At 40.0% G+C, this 18,347-nt stretch overlaps 1 non-coding gene across 1 annotated transcript; it reads left to right on the plus strand.

Moving 5' to 3' along the window:
* Positions 1-731: 731 nt before the first annotated feature.
* Positions 732-938, plus strand: LOC118618051. The gene has a single exon (XR_004956978.1). It is a non-coding gene; the product is annotated as a small nucleolar RNA U3 (small nucleolar RNA).
* The last annotated feature ends 17,409 nt before the right edge of the window (positions 939-18,347 follow it).

Consider the following 18,347-nt stretch of genomic DNA (forward strand, 5'->3'; position numbering starts at 1 on the left):
TCCAATTTGGATCCCTTTTTAAAAAAATTTTTATTTTTTAAAGTCATCTCTGATAATATGCCCTTAAATAAAATTCTTCTAGGTAGTTAAGTGGCAGCAGAGTTTCTCTTGAGCACAAAGAGTATTACTGTTTGTCTCTAATTTTAAAAAACCCTCATGTCACAGAGGCACAGCTTGAGATGACTGGTTCTGAACCCTACAGTGACATCTGGCAGGTAGAAAACTCTTCATTTTTTTGGTATGACTTTTCTGTCCTGAGGGTGTCAAGTTATTGAGAACTAAAGTATCTAACCTTCTTCCCCTAAAAGATAGTGAGCCCTTTTATGATTTCTATCCTTTATCATGTCAAGTATACGAAGTCTTCAGCCTGAAGCCCTTCTTTTAGCAATGCACAGCTAGGGGGCCAGCTGTCTGTTAAGGCCACCCCTGGTTCTTGGTAATAAACCATGATGCCCACAGATATAAGAAGCCACAGACATAGTTCTGCCTGCAGGAAGGCAATGGCTCATTCTCTTTCTATCTGAAAGACAGTTTAATGCTTCCCTTTATTTATCTATTTTCTTTTTTTATTTGTCTATTTTCCTGTGTGTAGTCTGCCTCCTTCCACCAAGGAGAAGAATGTTTTCCCCCTTCTGATTCCAGAATTGCATGGCTAACAACAAAAGACATGTAGAATAAAGGAGTAAAATAGAAATAGTAGTTTAAAAAAATCAAGCTTGAGAAAATTATATAAGACTACACTTTCAGGGATTATTTCTATAGTTCATTACTAGAGAAGTTTCTCTGGACGTGGAGCACCCAAAACCACGAGGAGGAGGCCCAGCACCCTCTCCTGAATGGGAAGCAGCCTCTTGGTGCTGCCTCAGCAACTGCATTTGCCTCTGATGATCGTTCTTCTCTCTCGTCTGAGCGAGTAAGAGGGGGAGGATGCCATAAAAAATCTGTTTAAGAAAATTATACATACATAGTAGTAAATTTGCAATTAATTAACATACTATATTATAAATAAATTTATATCGGTCAAAAGTAAGTAGTATAAATTATAAATAAGATTAGGAAGAGGGAAAGGCTTCTAAAGGCACACATCTTGAAAAACTATAGTTATTATTTAGTTGCATAGCTGCAAATTTCACTCTAAGCTACCTGGCAATTAAAGTGGGGGAAGAAAAAAAGAAAAGAAAAGAAAGAAACAATTGCATAATTTCATTTCTTTCATTAATTCAATGGGGGACTGTATAGATTTATATGATGAAGCAATTGAAATCACAAATGACAGAAAACCTATGACAAATAGGTAATTGCTACTCATAATATCATATATAACCTCTATTATTATTATTTTTTTTTTATCCTCACCTGAGGACATTTTTCCATTTTTTGTACAGATAGAGTGGGAGGGAGAGAGAGAGAGAAACATCGACGTGAAGAGACACATCGAGTGGCTGCCACCCGCACGACCAACTAGGGCCGGGGACAAACTTGCAACCGAAGTACACGCCCTTAGCGGGAACCGAACCTGGGTCTCTCCGGACCGCAGGCCTACGCTCTAACCGCTGAGCCAAACCAGCCAGGGCTATAACCTCTATTATTAAGACTGGGAAAACTCGTTATTTTTTACCAGATAATAGTTTAATCTTTTGCTACTTTCTGTAGATTGAGATATCTTACTTCCATTTTGACTTTAAGAGAATTTTTTTTCTGATGGTATCCTAGTAATGATTAGTTAGAAAAATGCTAATTAAAGTAAAAATATTTAACGAATTTTATTACAATCAATACAAGTTAAACAATTTTGAATCAGTCCTCATCCATTCCTTCTCAAAGCTGTGTAGTCTCTTAAAATTACAGAATTTAAATCTGAAAGAAAGGACCTTAGAATTTTTCTAGTTCAGTCTCCTCATTTAGTATTTATGGGTATCTTTTTTCAAAGTCTTAGTCTCTGAACATTTATAAAGTACAATTTTCAAATTGTAGAAAAAAATGACTGATAAATAAAAAATAAATGTATGTCAAAGATTTTATTCTACTGAATATTAGAATATTAAAACTGATTCAAAGAGCAATTGAGAAACTATGTTTACATAGGCAATATAATTGATTTCTGTCTTAGGGATAAAATTGGTTAGCCCTAAAGCAGGGCCACACACCATAATCTATGCGGTTCTGTTGCACTGGATAAAAATTATTTACATCTCGCCCTGGCCGGTTTGGCTTAGCAGTTAGAGCATCGGCCTGCGGTCCGGAGAGACCCGGGTTCGGTTCCCGCTAAGGGCATGTACCTCAGTTGCAGTTTGTCCCCGGCCCTGGTTGGTTGTGCGGGTGGCGACCACTCGATGTGTCCCTTTCACATCGATGTTTTTCTCTCTCTCTGTTCCTCTCTCTCCCTCCCACTCTATCTGAACAAAGAATGGAAAAATGTCCTCGGGTGAGGATGATAAAAAAAAAAAAGAAAAAAAAATTATTTACATCTCTACAGGACAAATAAAGTCAATTCTCATTATTTGTGGATTCCATATCTATGAATTCTTCTACTCATTTATATATGTATAAATGTGTGTATATAATACATAAATACACACACAAGGTGGGGCAAAGTAAGTTTACAGTTCTAAGTATGTGAAACAAGAATTTATTCTTGCATTATCATTTATTAATTATTGTATTATTTTTCATATGAACAACTGTAAAACTACTTTTGCCCCACCCAATATATATATAGTTTTTAGTAGAAACACACTTTGTAAAAACAAAGTTATGTATCAATCAGCTAATGAAAATGTTGTGACCAGAGAATCTCAGGAACCTAACCCTAGAGTTTCCACAGAAGCAATGGTCAGTATTTGCCAATTCACTGTTCATGGCAACTTGATAGAACATCATTACCTGGAATAATGAGACTAAACTGTATGTACAAGCTAATCTCTTTCCCTGTGGAGTAATAAAAGTCAAGCCTTGTACTGTACTGCAAGATCACCTGGTATCTCTTTTGCCTATTTCCAAATTTCAGATAATATTTCTAATAATATTGAATTAGCTTTGTAAAATGCCTTGACTCCACCAAAGTTCTCTGCTCTTTCCTTAAGCTGTGACACATAAAGCAGGATCTGTACTTCACCGCTAACATTTTGACCAGTGCTAAGTGAGGTACATTTTTCCCTGGTCTAATTCTAGAACTTCGCTGTCTTCCAATTTATAAAACGGGTTCTTCTGTGCTTTAAACAAAATCACCTTGAATACATATTTAAGTTATTCACTGACTCTCAAATCTCTTTGTGCTATTCCTATTCTTTGGGAAACTTACATTTCAGTTATACAGTTATGATATCATACTTTGCTCCTAACTATAAAATAGTGATTCAAAAAATAACAGTTCCTTAAATTTGTTTGGAGTTTAGAAGTCATTGTTTAGAAAGTATTGTTAAAGTTAAGAGTCATGTGGCTAAATTTGTGGGGGGAGGGAAGAGATAAATCACAGAATTTATATGCATATATGAGTAAACAAGGACACAGACAATAATCCTTGGGAGGTGGTGGGATTGGGAGGAGGGTGTCAATAGGGGGAAAAGGAGAAACATCTGTAAGATAAATAAATAAATAAATAAATAAATAAATAAATAAATAAATAAATAAATAAATAAAAAGAAAAGACTGGCTATAGTAGCATCAGAAGATGTTTCATCAAGTTCTGTCACTCACTAGTTGTGTGATCTTGGGTAAATCACCTAACCGCTCTGTGCCTCAATTTCCTTATCTCTAGCTCTCATCTCTAAAATGAAGTTGATAACTACCTGGCTTATTACCTCCCACTACTGTTTTAAAGGCTAACTAGAAGTGGTCAAGGCAAACAAGGTCTAACCTATTCCCAGGGGTCAGGAAGTAACATTTAAGCTGAAATGTGAAGAAAATAAGGGGAAAGAAGGAATAGCTTGTAAGAAGGCCCATCGGGAGACAGTGTTGTGTCAGCTTGGGGTACGGAAAACCCTGAGACTGGAGGGCCAGGGGGCCGAGGGGGAGGCTGGATTGGGATGTGGGTTCTGTAACTGCCTTCTTTCCAATGATTGTGAACATTCTTCAAACTATTCTTCTGTTTAACAAGTTAAAATAAGTGTTTATTTACTTAATAAATCCTCTATTATGTGAACATTTCCCTGCTTGATTTGCCATGCTTTTCATCTTAGAATTGTGACATTAATGATTAAGAGGAGCTCTTAATCAAGCTTTTCCAGTTTCCCTATTACAGTCATTGATATTTGCCTAGAATTGAAGAGTATTTGTATATCTTTCCGCTACACACAAGTAAGAACATATAAAGAGAAAACAAGAATGTCCCTGACACTCCCTGCAGTGAGTCAAGGAGCCGTCACAGGATTCCAGAGGAATTTCGAGAGGAATTCCTGGTGACAGGAGGACTACGGGAGGACAGGTTTTTAATCCTATTTCTCTTTATGTGAATTAGGATAAATTATAAGCACTTTTAAGCCCAAAGGAGATCTGAGCAGACTGAACTGGCCCGACCAGTTTTAAAAACCAAAGCTTTGCCTCCAATTCAGTAAGCTGGTGCGCAAGCATAAATGGAATCACTAGGGAAAAGCTGTCTTCAGAAACAACTCGCAATCAACAACAAGGAAGTTGTGTGGCCCTGTGAAAAGTGAGTTTATGTCTGCAAATTAAAACAAACATTCTAACTGGGCCCAGTTTTGATAGAGGAAGTGATCAATCTTCTCTTAGTGTTTTACTGATTTCTTCTAACCCCAACTCTGGGGTGGGGGGCACTGGGTGTCCCTCAGACTATGGACCCAGCTAACACTGAATCCCCCCATGGGTCCCAAATGAAGAGCCTTCCCTCTAACCCTTCAGCCCAAACTGGTCCCTAGCACTAAATCCAGCTCTCCCTCCTCCCAACCAGCAGCCCAAGCCTCCCTCACTGTAAGCTGAGTGTTGGGATCCAGTCTGATAACTCTACAGACCCATTTCATGCTGTGAAAGTTAATGGCTCTCCTACCCTAGTACAACCTCCATCTACCCTAGTAATGCTCCCCTCACCTCACAATATGGGACTTTGCCAGTATCCACCTTTTTTTAAATTTTTATTTTAAAGATATTTCCAATGGGAGAATAAGGGGGATGGGAGGGAAACTTTTTGATAATAATTGTGATTTTATTGTGTCCAATGTATCAATAAATGAACTTTAAGCCGGAAAAACAACAACAACAACAAACAAAGCTCTTCAAACATCTGGCCTCAAACATAATTATACAGCTCTTTTAAAAACATGTGGGCATACATCAAGTGGGAGAAAAGGGGCCTGTAGTTAGAAAACACTCTCTTTTAAAAATGGCTCCTTCTAAGGAAAGTCTGAAAGAAAAAAAAGAAAGCTTTCATCAGAAGCATGAGACACTTCATTATCTCAAAATGTAACTAAACCTATTTTAAGTAAGAGTTGTTTAATTCAACATGTGCTTACTATGAATGTCTTTAGACTATAAACTAATTCCTACAGTGTTTAACAAAGAAAGGCATACTGTTAACTGTGATGAATATGCTAATATCATGGGAAGGAAGATTATACAACTACATTTTATCCCATCATCTTATTTCATTAGAAAAATATTCTCCACATGTTATCAGTACCTTATATAAAATGTTTTTTAAGTTAGTCATGTATAGGAGCAATGAGTTTTTAATTTATTTAAAAAGTTTTTTTATTGATTTTAGAGAGATAGGGAGAGGGAGAGAGAGAGAAACATCAGCGAGAGAGAACATCAACTGGCCACCTCCTACATGCCCCCCACTGGGGATCAGCCCCACAACCTGGGCATGTGCCCTGACCGGGAATCGAACTGGCGACCTTTTGATGCATGGGTCAATGCCCAACAACTGAGCCACACTGGCCAGGGAAGAGTTTTTAGATCTAATATGCTAGCTCTACTTGTAAAATATAAATTTCAATGACTAGTTTTCATGACTTTGAAATAACTATCTCTTAATTCTAAGTGATTTATTTTATGAGGAAATAACTGCAAACTTTCAGTTAAGGAGCATAAAACATTTAGCAATACCACATGATTTTTTTTTTTTTTTTTGGTACATGCCCCTAGCGGAAACCAAACCTGGGACTCTCTGGTCTGCAGGCCAACACTCAACCGCTGAGCCAAACTGGCCAGGGCACAATACCATGTGATTTAAAAAGCACAAGATAACCCTGGCCTGTTTGGCTCAGCAGTTAGAGTAGAGTGTTGGCCTTTGGACCAAAGAATCTCGGGTTTGATTCTGGTCAAGGGTACATGCCTTGGTTGTGGTTCAATCCCTGGCCCTGGTCGGGGTCGTACAGGAGGCAAACAACTGATGTGTCTCTCTCATGTAGAAATTTCTCTCTCTGCCCCCTTCCCCCACGCTCTATCTGCAAATCAATAGAAAAATATCCTTGGTCGAGGATTAAAAAATAATAAGAATAAAAATAAATAAATAAAAGGCATGGGATACACTAGCTTTTTTATGGCTATATTCTACTTATATTCCAAAAGCTAAAAATATTTTACCACAAAAGTCACATTATACAATTTGGCTATTGTAATAAAAAATGAAAAATAAAATGACATGTTACTCTACAGAGACAAATATAACAATTCCACAAATGAACCTACTGATTCTCATTACACTTAGCTCTGAGCCTCCTGTCAGCCAATTCATAAAAAAATATACACGCTGTGCTGGCCAGGTAGCTCCGTTGGTTAGAGCGTCATCCCAGTATGCCGAGGTTTCGGGTTCAATCTTCAGTCAGCACGTGTACAAGAATCAAACAATGAATGCATGAATGTATAAATAAGTGGAACAACAAATTTCTGTTTCTCTTTCTCTCTAAAAATCAATAAATAAAAATTTAAAAAAAGAAATACACGTGTTACATAATTCTTACCACATGACCAACATACTATTTCTTTAGTCAATTTTTCCCTAAAACTAAATTATAAAAAGAAGTGTAATTGACATTAATCTTCTATTTTGTGTATGATTTAATCCTTACAGTGAGTTTTATATTAATCTACTTTCCATTGTATGAAATGTAGATTCAAATTCAGGTCTGCTTAATTCCTAGGTTTATGTTTTTTCCACATCCCCAACAGCTTTATAGAGATAACTTTAAACCTTATCATGGACCAGGATACATCTGCTAAAGGACAAAATTCAACTGGGTAGATCTGAAGACCTAATTGGCTTTATTAAGGAATTCAGGACCTGGCAGCATCCCACCTGGCAACTAGAACGGTGCTTGATGAATTGTACAAAATGCAAGGTCTCCATAGGCAGAAAGAGGGTGAGGGTAAGAAGCTAAAAGAGTGAATTCTTCTTGCCCTGGCCGGTTTGGCTCAGCAGTTAGAGCATCGGCCTGCGGTCCTGAGAGACCCAGGTTCGGTTCCTGCTAGGGGCGCGTACCTCGGTTGCAGTTTGTCCCTGACCCTGGTTGGAAGAGTGAATTCTTTCAAGCAAGGACACCTTCTCCTAGGGGAAGGCAGAGGGTCTTATCAGGTTGGTTACCTCACTGGTGATGATCTGGAAAGTCTAGACTGGTTGGCTTAAAATTTCACTTCTGGGAGAGGCTGAATCTGCAGTTAGGTTAGTTATTAAGTTTTGGTTTGGTGACAGTGACTTACCAAAAGTGACTCCATTGTTGGCATGAGAACATCCAAACCTATAGAAATGTTTTATGAGTTTATTAGAGTTTGAGCAAAACAGAAGACATGCCTAGAAGAAAGACCTCAATAGACTGAGAAAAATGCTTCCCAGAATGATAGTCTGTAATTTCTCTTATGCATTTGGAATTAAGAAGGGAACATAGAAAGATTACATGAGAGAAAGCAAGGCAGAGAAATGTCTATGATTTGATTACAAGATAGTTAACAAGATTTTGCATTCTCTTGAGGGTGGTTATGCTTCTGAAAAGTCTGAAAAAGTGGTATTTCAAAGGTGTGTTAACCTAGATGCACAAAGACAGTAGACAGGGCTTGCTTAAGGCAATGGTAACATTTTACTGGGGAAGTTATAGGCCTGAGGTGTGACCACCCATCAAGATCTGCCCAGTTAGGAATTTCTGACCAGAAAACTTTATTTTATGTGAGGTTATTTTATTTATTGATTTATTATAGAGCCTGTTTGATCATTCTCTTCTTTTTTAAAAAACACATCATAAAGACTTTACTAGAAACTCAGACCATTCTTTGTATAGTCGTTTCTTCCATCTCAACTCTATAGAAATTGAGGACATACATTTAAAAAGTGATTTAGTTAGGTTCTGTTCTGGGCAAGATACAGTAAACACGATTCATTCTGTTTCACCCACTGAATACAACTATAAAATCTAGACACGATGCAGGGAACAGCTATATTAGGACTCCGAAAAATAAATAGTAGCAGATGGATTGGAGAAGAAGATCAGAACTTAAAGTATCACTGAAATGGTGGTGACTCTTTAATTTTGATTCTTCCAGTATCCTCTGGCCTGAACTGAAGGCAGCCCCAAACCCAGAAGTGTGCTCAAAATTTATAGCCTGAACCCAACCAATTCAATTGCCTGCTAAAATAAAAACATCAACTTTCTTCATAGGATTTCAATAAGACCCAGGGCCCTTTGATATGTTAAATGTCCAGGACACAATCCAAAATTACTTAGCCTTGAAAGAACCAGTGATGTCTCAACTTACATGGAAAAGGGTAGTCAACAGATGCCAACACCAAAATGACACATACGTTAGAATTTATGACTAAGTATTTGAAGCACCTGCTATAAAAATGCCATAAAAGAAGGTGAATACTCTTGAAACAAATAGAAAGATAAAAATTCTCAGCAAAGAAATAGAAAATATGAAGAAGAACCAACTGAAAATTTTACAAGTGAGTAAGAAAAGGTCCTTGTGTTCAAAGTGCTTACAATCTAATCGCCAAGATGAGAAACTTATAAATTGCAATAGCATGCAAAGGAATAAAGACCCAAATAAACAGACTGAAATCCATTAACAGATTTCAACAAATTGAGAACACCTCCCAAGACACCTAAACATGACAATACTTATGGAAAGTGCTGCGACAGAGGCCGGAACCAAGCAGCAGGGCCAGAAGGACAGAGTGGTCATCCTGGGGGGCGGGCAGAGAGGTAGAGAAGGAGCAGGGTAGATATATTACTCAGGATTAGACTGTCCCAAGTTACAGAAACTCAAAAAATTGGGGTTTTTTGCTCTTATTAAAGTCCGGATAGAACCATTCCGGAGCTGGTCCAGAGGTTCTACCATCATCTAGATCTCAGACTGACGGCAGCTCTGCTCCCCCATTCCTGAGATGCGGCCTCGGCTGTCCCTCCTCAGGATGGAGTTATAGCCATCCCAGACATGTCCCAAGCAGCAGAAAGGAAGAGACAGAAAAAGACAAAGATTTTGTCTATTTTTTGTTTTTGGGTTTTTTGTTTGTTTTTAAAGAAATGTCCCCCAGCCTGGCCTGTGTGGCTCAGTGGTTGAGCGTTGACCCATGCACCAAGAGGTCACTGGTTCAATTCCCAGTCAGGGCACATGCCCAGGTTGTGGGCCAAATCCCCAGTGGGGGGCATGCAGGAGGCGGCCAATCGATATTCTCTCTCGTTGATGTTTCTCTCTCTCCCTCTCCCTTCCTCTCTCTCTAAAAGTCAATACAGAAAAAAAAATAAAAATAATAAAAGAAAGAAATGTCCCCTGAAGCAGCCACTGAGATATTATTGGCTTGAACTTATTCGCATCGCCACACCTAACTTTAAGGGAAATTGTTGAAACTTTATCTTTATTTCGGACAGCGAGGTGTATATTTGAAATCTGGGAGTTCTAAAACTGAGGGAGAAGATGAGAACAGATATTGAGGGGCACCTGAAATCCATTCACAGATTTCAACAAATTGAGAGCACGTACCAAGACACCCAAACATGACAACACTTATGAAGAGTGCTGCGACAGAGGCCGGAGCCAAGCAGCAGGGCCAGAAGGACGGAGTGGTCATCCTGGGTGGGGGTAGATTTCTGATACAGTAGGCTTCATGGAGAACCCCTTTGAACTTCTCTTGGCTTCTAAGACATACCCTTGCTTGGTTATTCTCCTGCTTCAAAGGCCTCTCTTTGTCTCCTAGATGGTTTCTCCTTATCTTTATGTTAAGGTTCAGTTCTGTGGAAGCAGACGCTGAGACAGAGTTAGTGTCAATACGTGTAAAGAGAAGGAGAAGAAAGCAGAACGGGCAAAGAGAAGTCAACCTGCTGTGATCTGCCCAGTGGGGCGCCTGAACACACGCAGCACTAGTCCCACGGTTGGACAATGGTCCAGCTTTGGCACCCCAGGCTGGCTCAGGCACTGGATTTGGGCTGCCTGGGAAAGACGGGACATGGGTGAGGTGGCTCTCTCAGCTGGGAGCTTCCGAAGGAGCAGATAGCTGGAGCCTGCCTGCGGACTAGCTTCTCTGAGTCTTTCCTCGGAGGGGAACCTGGGCAACACCTCTTTGGGTCTACCAAGCTCTCAGTCCTCAGACCTCTTCTCATCTTCCTTACTTCCTCTTACTCCCTAAGTGACCTTATCTTGTGTTAGTAACTCCAGCCTGGACCTGCATTTCTTCACTCTTCTGAACTCTGCACCCAGATATCCAACAGCCTACTTCCCAGTTCCTCTCGGCAGTGTGCTGTGCCTCTAATAACACTGAAAACTTACAATTGAGCTCCTAATTCCCGCCTTTTACCTCGTGTTTTACTCTCATCTTCTCCATCTCAGTAAATAACTCAGGTGAAAAAAACTTGGCATTACACTTGAGTTCTTTCTTTTTCTCATGCTGCACATCTGATTCTTCATCGAACTGTTTCCTCTTCCTTTAAGGTGCCCAGACTCTGACCACTTCTCACCACCTCCATTATCACCTCTTTATTCCTGGCACCATCATCCGCCAGGATTAGTGCACGTGTATTTATTTCACTGGCCTGTTACCTCTTGTTATTCTATTTTAGACATTTCTGTCCTAAATTTTGTAATCATTTCATTACATTAGAGAGATACAGTCCCATTGATATTTCAATGTCTGTGTTCTGAAGCCTGTAAATGAAACGGGGAGAACTGACAAGTGTTACGATGTTTATTCTCTCCACTCAGGAATATGGTATGTGTGTTTTTTATATGGTTAAAACCTTTTATCTTTTAGATTTATAGTTTCCTTTATGTTACACATTTCTCTTGTAAATTTATTCTGAGGTATTTTTGCATTTTGGAAGCCATAGTGAATAGCATCATTATCAATGTATTTTCCAGTCTGCAGTTGCTGGTATATTTGTTAAACCAGTGGAGGAAATAATTGAGTAGGTGGTGGTAGCCTATAGTTTATCCCTCTGGTGGTCTTTGAAACTCAAGCTTATGAAAAAAATGTGAACTTCAGTAAAATCTTCTATGAGATGGAATATGTAACCCTGAAAGTAAAATATAGTCATTTTAATCAGAGATTAAAACTCAAGTTTCCAGGTTAATGTGTTTATTAAAACTTGTCGGATGGCACATTTAAGATTTGTGCATGTCACTGCTTGTAATTATACCACACCAAAACCAAAACAAACCAAACCACACCCATAAACAAATACTGAACTCGTTATTAACAGGCACGCTGAAATGTTTAGAGGGGATGTGTACTGATGTCTGATGTCTGATATCTGTGATTTTATAAAAAGATAAGATGTATTAGTGGATAGACAGAAACATGGATAGGTAATATCTATATAATAAAACAAATACAGCAAAATGTTCATTATAGAATCTAGGTGATACACATAGGAGAGGTTACTACAATTTTATCAAATTTTGGTATATTCAAAATTTTTGATAAAATGTTGGGGGGGGGGGTTATTATCAACTACACAATCTGTTAAAGTATCTTGGGCTTCGTAGCTCATCAATAGTGCCTCAGTGTTTTCACCCCCTATAAAGGGTGCCTCTGCCATAGGCGGCCTGCCATTTGTTTACCAGTGGTGAGCTAACAACCTCTTTGATTTTCTGTGCTATGTTTCTAAAACCCTTATAAAAACACAGGTGGGAGCATAATGTCATAGGACCCAGTGTTATCTAGTGCCAACAAACACCCCAGACACTGCCTTCCGCCTTCAGGGTGGATTGGCGCAGAATCCAGGTACAAGGATGAAAACCTTCTACAGTTTCATTCAAAAGATTACATTGAAGGACAGTGGCTTTAAATTGTAGAATGAACCACAAACCAAATTTGTTCAAACTGTTTTTCATTTGCTTGCCGCCAAGATTTGAAATGTCACTCCTGGGTCTCTGTATTGCTTTCTTTCGCTTTTACAGTTAATAACAGATTAAGTTGAACTAAACAGGGGAACGGCTCTGAGTCCTGAACTCCCAGATCTGTCTTTCTAAGGACAGCTTTTCCCCAGCTGATCACATTTCCAGGGAGGGATGGGACGGGTGAGTTTCCGCAACTGCTTTCCTTTGACATTATAATCCTTTTCATTCATACTAACCATAATTCTGAACTCTCTAGTCTTGTGTACTGTTTCATAAGTCTATGCTTCTTAAAAATAATGGTGAAATTCTTTTATGCAGCTATCTTAAATATAAGAACGAGGTAAAATTGTATTATGATAACTAGATATCTTAAGAAAACATATATGAAATTGTGGGTTTGTGCAGTGAATCAGTAATCTTATGACCCATGATGTTTTAGGCCACTGAATACTTGTGTTAGCAAATGTGTGCATCTTAAACAAACAAAATTATTACCTTGCAGTTGCTTGTGTACACGTGGCTGTGCCATGAAATCATGATACATGCTAAAGTTTATGTGATAGAGGTATATGAAAAATTTGGGTTTGCTTTAAACACTAAATATTTTTGAAGGAACAAAAAGAGAAAACAAAAATCATGAGAATTTTAGAGTTGTTAAGCGAAGTAATGTATCTTCAAAAACAGTCATTAAATTTCCTTTTTTCTTTTTTGCATTAAAACCAACACTGAAAAAAATTGTTTCTTATACACTAGTAAAATCTATGGACTTTTTGAAGACTTCCGGTCACGATGGTGGCGTAGGTAAACGCGGTATCGCGTCCTCCCACAACCACATCAAAGTCACAACTAAACTATAGAACAACCATCATTCAAAGTTGCCTGAAGTCAAGCTGAATGGAAGTCCTACAACTACGGAATTAAAGAAGCAGCCCTGGGCGGTTTGGCTCAGCGGTTGGAGCGTCGGCCTGCAGTCCAGAGAGACCTGGGTTCAGCTCCCGCTAAGGGCATGTACCTCGATTGCAGTTCATCCCCGGCCCTGGTTGGTTGTGTGGGTGGCGACCACTCGATGTGTCCCTTTCACATCGATGTTTCTCTCTCTGTCTGTGTTCCTCTCTCCCCCTCCCACTCTACCTGAACAACAACAAAAAAAGTAGCAGCAGCCACATCGAGACTGGTAGGAGGGGCGAGGCAGACGGGCTGGTCCCACACGCACGTGTGGCGGATACAAATCAGGAGGCTGCGTCGGCTGGAAAAGTCCTCTCTGAGGACTGAGGGGTCCCCGTCCCACACCAGACACCCCACTCAGGGTTCCAGTGCCAGGAAGAGAAGTCCCCATAACTTCTGGCTGGAAAAACCAGCGGGAACTGAAGCTCAGGGAGGCTGATGCGGCTGGAGCCCCAGGCAGCTCCTCCTAGAGGGCCCGCGCACGGACTTATCGGACTCTCTCCCTCTAAGCTTGGAGGGGAAGCAGCTTGAGGGGCTCCAGAGACATACAGGAAAGAATTGAGCTGTTTGGCATTGGAGCGAGGGCTAGAGAGGGGGCTTTCTCCTGGACAAATGTACTGTCAGAGGCCTTTGTTCCTTTGGTGAGCCCTTCCCTGGGGTGCCAGACAGCTGCCATATCTGGGACTCCAGCAACCTGGCTCACACTGGTTGCCCCACCCTGGTGATTCCCTGAGGCCCCGCCCCACCCAACTTTCAGGCCCACCCAAGCTGTTGCCAGTTGTTTAACCATAGGAATGGCCTGTCTTGGATCCTGCTTCAGGTTTTCCTAAATTCTTTCATACAAGCAGCATCTGGTCTCAGCTAGCTCCATACCTCTCATTAAGTAATACACAGAAACAAACACAGGGAGGCAGCCAAAATGAGGAGACAAAGAAACAGGTCCCCAATGAAAGAACAGAACAAAACTCCAGGAAAATAATTAAGTGAAATGGAGATAAGCAACCTAACAGATGCTGAGTTCAAAACACTGCTTATAAAGATACTCAATGAACTTAGTGAGAACCTCACTGAACTTAGTAAGGGCCTCAAGAGCTTAAAAAAAGACCAGTCAGAAATGAAGGAGGCACTAACTGAAATAAAGAATAATTTACACAGATTTAATAGTAGAGTAGGTAAAGCCAAGAAGCAAACCATCCATTGGGAATATAAGGAAGCAAAAACAACAACAACAACAAAAACACCCAATCAGAACAGCAAAAAGAGCAAAGAATCCAAAACAATGAGGATAGTGTAAGGAGCCTCTGGGACAACTTCAAGCATGCCAACATTCGCATCTTGGCGGTGCCTGAAGGAGAAGAGAGAGAACAAGAAAGTGAAAACCTCTTTGAAACAATAATGGCAGAAAACTTCCCTAACTTGGTGAAGGAAACAGACATACAAGTCCAGGAATCACAGAGAGTCCCAAACAAGATGAACCCCAAGAGGCCCACACCAAGACACATCATCCTCAAAATGCAAAAGGTTTAAGACAAAGAGAGAATCTTAAAAGCAGCAAGAGAAAAGCAGTTAGTTACCTACAAGGGAGTTCCCATAAGACTGTCAGCTGATTTCTCAAAAGAAACTTTGCAGGCCAGAAGGGAGTGGCAAGAAATATTCAGAATGACGAAAAGCAACACCCTACAACCAAGATTACTCTATCCTGCAAAGCTGTCATTTAGAATTGATGGCCATATAAAGAGTCTCCCAGACAAGGAAAAGCTAAAGGAGTTCGTCACCACCAAACCATTATTATATGAAATGATGAAGGGTCTTATTGAAGAAAAAGATAAAATATATGAACAAAATGGCAATGAATACATATCTATTGACAATGGAATGTACAAACAAAATGAACAGGCAGACCAGGAACATTCCCATACATACAGAGAAAATTTTGTTGGTTGCCAGATGGGAGGGGGGTTGGGGGAATGGGTGAAAAAAGTGAAGGAATTAAGAAGTACAAATTGGAAAATGGCGGCAGAGTGAATGGAAGCTACACAGACCATCTCCCAGGACCAAACTGGAATTACAATGAAAATAAAGACAAATCGACAGGAAAAGGCAACCTAAAAGCACCTTGAAGGATGACACAACCAGGGACACTGACTCAATCCTGGTATGCTTGCGAAGACACGAGAGGGGGCTGGGAGCCCACGGTTCACAGCAGCCGGGGTTGGGAGCTGTGCCCTCGGCTGGGAGCTACGCCCTTGGCTGGGAGCTGCGGCAGCCTTGGCCAGGACCGATGGCCTTAGCTGGGAGCAGCGCCCTTAGCTGAGAGTGGTGCTGACGGGTTACACTGCCAAGTGGCTCCACAGCTCAGAGCTAAGACAGAGGCTAAAATAGTAGCAGCCACTCACCTTGGGCTCTGGCAGAGGGTAGGCAGACTGAACTGGAACTGTGTGGGGACACTCGGGATTTGGAGGGCGCTCAGAGCTTTTGCTGAGTTGCAGCCACACAGGACTGTGGTCATCTTACTCCTTCCCAGGGCCCTGGGGAGAGGCAGCGACCCCTCCCTCAGAGATTCAACCCCACCCGGTTAGCCATTGAAATGCTAACTGAGGCCCATTAACAACCAGCATCTGCCCCACCCTCAGGAAATCCTCTTACACTGAGCACCTGAGGGAGTTTTTTCATTCAACTCAGAAACCAAGGTCCTTCAGGTGACCCCTACTAATAGCCTCCAGGCCAAAAGCTAGAGGATAACTACCATTCCCTGGGCTAGCAACTCTAACCAGGAAAGTAAGACTTGACAGTGGTGTTTAACTTGGGTCCTCCCTGCCTCATCCAAACTCAGGAGAGGGAGCCAAAAACAGCAGAACACCAACACCCACAGGGAAAATTTGGCAGACTCCAAAGCCCACCGTGATAGCCAAAATGGTGAAACACAGAAACAAAAGCCAAATGAAAGAACAAGAGGCCTCTACCGAAGATGAGATAAATGAGGTGCAGTTAAACAAGTTAACAGAACTAGAATTGAGAGCCATGATCTTGAGGAAGCTCAACAGCATGTGTAAGGACATGAGCAACATGAGTAAAGACATAGAAATGTTGAAAATCAACCAGTTGGAAATTAAAAAACCACCAAGAAGAAATGAAGAATGACATATCAGAAATAAAGAACACATTGGAAAGTCTAAATAGCAGAGTAGGGGAAGCTGGGGACCAGATCAGTGAATTAGAAGATAGGGTAGGAAAAATCAACCAATCAGAAAACCAAAAGGAAAAAATAATTAAAAAACAGGAAAACAGCTTAAAAGAACTGTGGGACAACTGGAAACATAATAATATTCGCATCATAGGAGTCCCTGAAGAAGAAGAAAATGAGCAAGGGTTAGAGAATATATTTGAAGAAATAGTGACAGAAAACTTCCCTAATTTGGTGAAGGAAGAAGGCATTCAAGTTCAAGAAGCACAGAGAGCCCCAAGTAAGAAGAACCTGAACAGGCCCACACCAAGACACATAGTAATCAAAGTGCCAAAATTTCAAGACAAAGAGAGAATCCTAAAAGCAGCAAGAGAGAAGCAACAGGTTACCCACAAAGGAAACCCCATAAGGCTCTCAGCTGACTTCTCAACAGAAACACTACAGGCCAGAAGGGAATGGCATGAGGTAATCAAGGTGATGAAAAACAATGATCTAAATCCAAGACTACTCTACCCAGCAAGGCTATCATTCAAAATAGAAGGTCAAATAAAGAGCTTCCCAGACCAAAAAAAAAAAAAGGCTAAGGGAATACATTAGCACCAAACCAGCACTGCAAGAAATGTTAAAAGGACTGCTGTATGTAGCAGGAGAAATAGGAAGAAAAATAGAATCACACTAAACAAAATTGGCAATAAATAAGTACATATCAATAATCACCTTCAATGTAAATGGATTGAATGCTCCCATAAAAAGACACAGAGTAGCTGATTGGATAAGAAAGCATGACTCATCTATATGTTGTTCACAAGAGACCCACCTCACAACAAAAGACTCACATAGGTTGAAAGTGAAGGGATGGAAAAAAATTTTCCAAGCAAACGGAAAGCAAAAAAAAGCTGGGGTAGCAATACTCATATCTGATAAAACAGATTTCAAAATGAAGGCCATAACTAGAGACAAAGAAGGCCACTACATAATATTGAAAGGATCTATCCAACAGGAAGATATAACCTTGATAAACATATATGCACCCAAAATAGGAGCACCAAAATATATTAAAAACCTTCTGGAGGACTTCAAAGGAGAAATCGATAGAATACAATCATAGCAGGGGACTTCAACACTCCATTGACACCACTGGATAGATCCTCTAGACAAAAAATTAGCAAGGAAACAGAGACTCTAAATGAAGCACTAGACCAAATGGATTTAATAGATATCTACAGAGAATTACACACCAAAACTACAGAATTCACATTCTTCTCAAGTGCACATGGGACATTCTCAAATATAGACCACATGTTAGGACACAAACTAAGTCTCTACAAGTTCAAGAAGATTGAAATCATATCAAGCATCTTCTCAGAACACAATGGCATGAAACTAGAAACCAATTGCAAGAAGAACATGCAAAAACATTTGAACACATGGAGGCTAAATAGCATGTTATTAAACAATGAATGGGCTACCGAGGACATCAAGGAAGAAATTTAAAAATTCCTGGAAACCAATGAAAATGAAGACACAACAACACAAAATCTATGGGATGCAGCGAAAGCAGTTCTGAGAGGGAAGTTCATAGCACTACAGACCTACCTCAAAAAACAAGAAAAATCCCTAATAGACTATCTAACCTCACAACTAAATGAACTAGAAAGAAAGCATAAAGGAAACCCCAGAGCAAGTAGAAGGAAGGAAATAGTAAAGATCGGAACAGAAATAAATGACATAGAGTCCAAAGAAACAATTAAAGGATCAGTGAAACAAAGAGCTGGTTTTTCGAAAAGATAAACAAGATTGATGGACCCTTAGCTAGACTCACCAAGAAACAAAGAGAGAGAACCCAAATACACAAAATCAGAAATGAAAGAGGAGAAATAACAACTGACACCACAGAAATACAAAACATCATTAACAACTACTATAAACAATTATATGT

The sequence above is a fragment of the Molossus molossus genome, unplaced genomic scaffold (genome assembly GCF_014108415.1).
Source record: "Molossus molossus isolate mMolMol1 unplaced genomic scaffold, mMolMol1.p scaffold_m16_p_5, whole genome shotgun sequence".
NCBI lineage: Eukaryota > Metazoa > Chordata > Mammalia > Chiroptera > Molossidae > Molossus > Molossus molossus.